This window comes from Carlito syrichta, unplaced genomic scaffold, assembly GCF_000164805.1.
Source record: "Carlito syrichta isolate Samal-C Ts95f unplaced genomic scaffold, Tarsius_syrichta-2.0.1 Scaffold143284, whole genome shotgun sequence".
Lineage (NCBI taxonomy): Eukaryota > Metazoa > Chordata > Mammalia > Primates > Tarsiidae > Carlito > Carlito syrichta.
In genome coordinates, this window is record NW_007087380.1 from 95598 (window position 1) to 100055 (window position 4458).

The window sequence follows — 4458 nt, forward strand, 5'->3', positions numbered from 1 at the left end:
TTATTTGGGTACCCAGGGTAACAAATTAGAACAGAACCTGTTTGTACATAGAGGACTTACTGTATGATGCACTTTGCTTCTTTTCACTTATCAAAGTATTTTCGAGATTGCTTCATAGCACTACATACAAAAACAACACTTTATTCAACCAATGGCATAGAGGTAAGCATTTAGGTATTTCCCATTTTTTGCTATTATAAATATGCTTCAATAAATATTCTTATATATATTTGTGCAAATCAATCAATTGAATAAATTCCTGGATGCTAAATCCCTGAGTCAAAGATGATGTTCAATTTTTACTCTTGATAGACTTTGCCAAATTGCTGTTTGTAAAGATGATATCAATTTTTACTCCTATCAGCAGAGTTCCTAATTCCCTACACTTTTCCAATACATTTTCATTTTTTCCCTATCTGACTAGTGAAAAAAATGGTACTTCTTTGTAGTCTTAGTTCATATTTCTTTTATTATGAGAACAGTTAGGTTTCTTTTCATTTTAAACAACTATTTATACTTTCTTTTCTGTTAGAGCATCTTCTGCTCTCTGACTTATGGAAACCTTTATTAAAAGGTAATTAGCTCTTCCCCTAAGTGGCATGAGGTGACCCTCCAGGATGGTCCACTACTTGCTCAACCTGGAGAACCCCACAAAGACATGCAGGTCCAGAGGTTCCAATCTTCATGTTCACTTCAAGAACACTCGAGAAACTGCCCAGGCCATCAAGGGCATGCACATATGAAAAACCACCAAGTATCTGAAAGATGTCACTTTACAGAAACAGTGTGTGCCATTCTGACACTACAATGGTAGAGAGTTGGGAGGTATTCCCAGGCCAAACAGTGGGGCTGGACACAGGGTTGGTGGCCCAAAAAGAGTGCTGAATTTTTGCTGCACAAAAATGCAGAGAGTAATGCTGAACTTAAGGGCTTAGATGTAGAGTCTCTGGTCATTAAGCCCACGCAGGTGAACAAAGCCCCCAAGATGCACCGCCGGATGTACAAGGCTCATGGTCGGATCAACCCATCCATACGCTCCCCCTGCTACTTCGAGATGCTCCTCACTGAAGAGGAACAGATTTTTCCAGAGGAAGAGTTTGCACAGAAGAAAAAGATATCCCAGGAGAAACTGAAGAAAAAATACTGCATGGGAATAAATTCAGCATAAAATAAATGCAGATAAAAGTGAAAAAAAGAAGAAATGGTCATTAGTTCCTTTTTGTAGGTGATATGAGTTGTAAGTATTTTTTCCCCCAGTTTTCTGTTTACTTTTTGACACTGCTTGTGGTATTTTCTCCCATGCATAAACTTCAGGGGTTTTTTCCTTATACAGTTTCTGGGCTTTATGGCATACGTACAGATGCTTTCCCACTCCGGGTTCATTAAAAATTCTCTCCCGTTGGGCTCAGTGGCTCAGCCTGTAATCCCCCACTTTGGGAAGCTGAGGTGAGTGGATTGCCTGAGCCCGTGGGTTCGAGACCCGCCTGGGCAACTTGGCGAGACCTCATCTCTACAATAAATCAAACAAATTAGCCGGGTGTGGTAGAGCACGCCTGTAGTTCCAGCTGCTTAGAAGGCTGAGGCGGAAGGATCACCGGAGCCCAGCAGGTCGAGGCTGCGGTGGCCAGGAGCGGCCACTGCACTCCATTCTGGGTGACAGAGTGAGACTCCAACTCACAAAAAATACAAAAAAATTCTCTCCCTTGTTTCCTTCTTGTTTTTTAAAATTTTATTTGTAATTCTCATGCCTTTAAACCATCTGGAGTGTCTTTTAGGATGAGATCTTAGACAGGGATACACATGGATTTTTATATATAGTTCCACTGATCTACTTATATGCCAGTACTATACTGCTTTAATTTTGTTGCTTTATAATATATTTTAATATCTGACTAGGCCCGTTCCCCTCATCACTTTTATAATTTTTTCTAGGTATTCTTGCTTGTTTATATTCCATGTGAAATTCAGTGTCAGCTTGTCTGGTACTCCTTCCCCCACCAAAATAATCTTATTGAGATTTATAGATTAATTTAGGGAATATTAACATCTTTATTATGTTAAATAATATTTCCTTTCAAGAGTATAGTTTATTTCATTCACATCTCTTTTGGTTTATGGTGTCATTCACTTGCATTTTAGTTGATCCAGCTCTTGAACATTCCTTCATTTATTCTTTATTTTTTTCTCTCACTCTGTCATCCAGGCTGGAGTTCAGAGGCATGATCACGGCTCACTGCCACTTCAAACTCCTCGTCTGAATAGCTGGGACTATAGGCACAGGCCACCGTGCCAGCTATTTATTTTTTATTTTCTTTAGAGATGAGGTTTTGCTATGTTTCCCCAGATGGTCTCAGACTCCTGGGCTCAAGTGATCTTCCTGCTTTGGCCTCTCAAATTGCTCGGTTTACAGGCGTGAGTCACTGTGCCAACCTTTTAAAGTATAATTTATTCTATTCTCTCTCTCTCTCTCTTTTTTTTTTTAGAGGGACAAGTTCTCGCTCTGTCGCCCAGGCTGGAGTACAGTGGCTCAATCATAGCTCACTGCAGCCTGGAACTCCTAGATACAAGCAATCTTTCTGCTTCAGTCTCCAAAGTAGCTAAGACTACAGGGGCACACCTCCATACCCAGTTAATTTTTATTTTTGTAGTGATGGGGTCTCACTATGTTGCTTAGGCTCATCTTGAACTCCCTAGGCTCCAGTCTCCCAAAGTGGGATGGCCATTACTGCTTTTATTTAGAAGAACTATACTTTTTGGGTTTTTTTAACATTAAGTTTGTACCCAGTCATGTTACTGAATTATAGTAATTTTTCAGCTGATTTTCTTATTGATTTTTCCCCCTGGTAAAAAATTCACATAATACACAAAATGTGCTAATCCATTTATTTATTGTCTTTCTGTTCTCATTGTGTTAGACAGTACTTCCAGGACAGTATTAAATAATATCGATCAAACAGACCACCCCTGATTTGTATCTGACCTTAATGAGACTGCTTCAAACTGTTCCATCTAGCCACTTAAGGTTGTGCTCCAAGAAGTTGGAAAGAGTGAGGCTCAGGGGAAAAGATGGTGGCAAAGTCCATGATCCTTGTTAACAATCCATGAATCTGCTGGCCAGGCTGGGTTGCAGGCACATCTCTGCTTTGCTTGGCTGCCTGTCTTCCCTCTTCCCCAAGGCAGGGTCATAGAGACTCCTGGGAGAGGCAGAGACCAGGGGAGAGGAGTGGTGGATGATGGAATTTCAGAGAATCTCATGAATCCCTCTTCATGGCCAACACTGCCCATGGACAGCTGCGGCTGGAGGCATTGGCTATCATTCTTTCATGAACATCTCATCTTCTGCAGTAGTCTTTCCACTCCACGCATTAGTAGGAAGCTGCTTAGCTCATGGAAGCAGAGAAGAATAGGAGGAGAGGGAACATGGACTTGGCTTTCCTCATGGGCACTAAGTTTGGAATCTTTTTGTTTCTTTGCTGTGAATAACATAATACCCGATTTCTATTTACCACCACTTCTCCTCCATTACAGAACACCCAGCTCTTCCCTACCCCGGTCATCACGACAACATTAGAGTAATACTCTTTCCTCTGTTAACCTTTCCTTCCAGGATAGTTTATTTTCGAGAGGAAACATTTGATAAAGCTCAGAGTAATTTTAAATACATGATTTGCCATGTTAACACTTGTCACTTATCATATGCACTTCAGTCCGACCTCCCTGCCATTCTGTTAACCTTCCGAGACACCGCTAAAGCAAGCCATTTGCAGCTGCCCTGTGAAAACTCGGCATTTAAATTGCTTTTCCTCCCTTCGCCAAAGTTTCCATAACTATAAATAAATTTAATTACCATTCCGAGAAGTGTAAGCAAATCTTCTATTACATTTTTTAATCTTTTATCTCCTCCTTGTCCCTCCACCAAATATACAGTTTATCAGGAGGCCACCCTGCATCTCGTGGTTCTAGCCCCTCTCAGGGCTCCCCACCCACAAATACAATTCTGAGTTTGTTTCTGCTTCTGTCCAAACGGGTTTGCTGAAAGTTTCAGCCCAGCCCGGCACTGCAAGGCCCGCCTTGCACACGCGAGCATTTCTGGATAGGAGATAGTGAAAGATCAGCATGGAGGTCTCCTAAGACGCTTTCTTATGCCTCTCTCTGCTGGCAGCTGAATAGGCACATCCAAGGTGATATCCTTAACACAGCAAAGTACAGATTTCCTTCTGTCACCCTGAGGTTGGGTCCAAACAACATCTAGAAAAGGCACACTAATAAACAATTTACCTTGAAGGCTTTGTTCCTTTCAAAGCACTTGCAATGCATTATTTCAGTTGTCCTTGGCAAAATCCCCCTAATGTAGGAAGGGCAGCCATTTTTCTTACCCCCTTGAGGCAGACGGGGAAGACACATTTCTCTCTCTCTCTCTCTCTCTCTCTCTCTCTCTCTCTCTCTCTCTCTCTCTCT

At 41.6% G+C, this 4458-nt stretch overlaps 1 pseudogene; it reads left to right on the forward strand.

The window, feature by feature from the left end:
- The first annotated feature begins 617 nt into the window (after positions 1-617).
- Positions 618-1168, forward strand: LOC103251644 (annotated as a pseudogene).
- The last annotated feature ends 3290 nt before the right edge of the window (positions 1169-4458 follow it).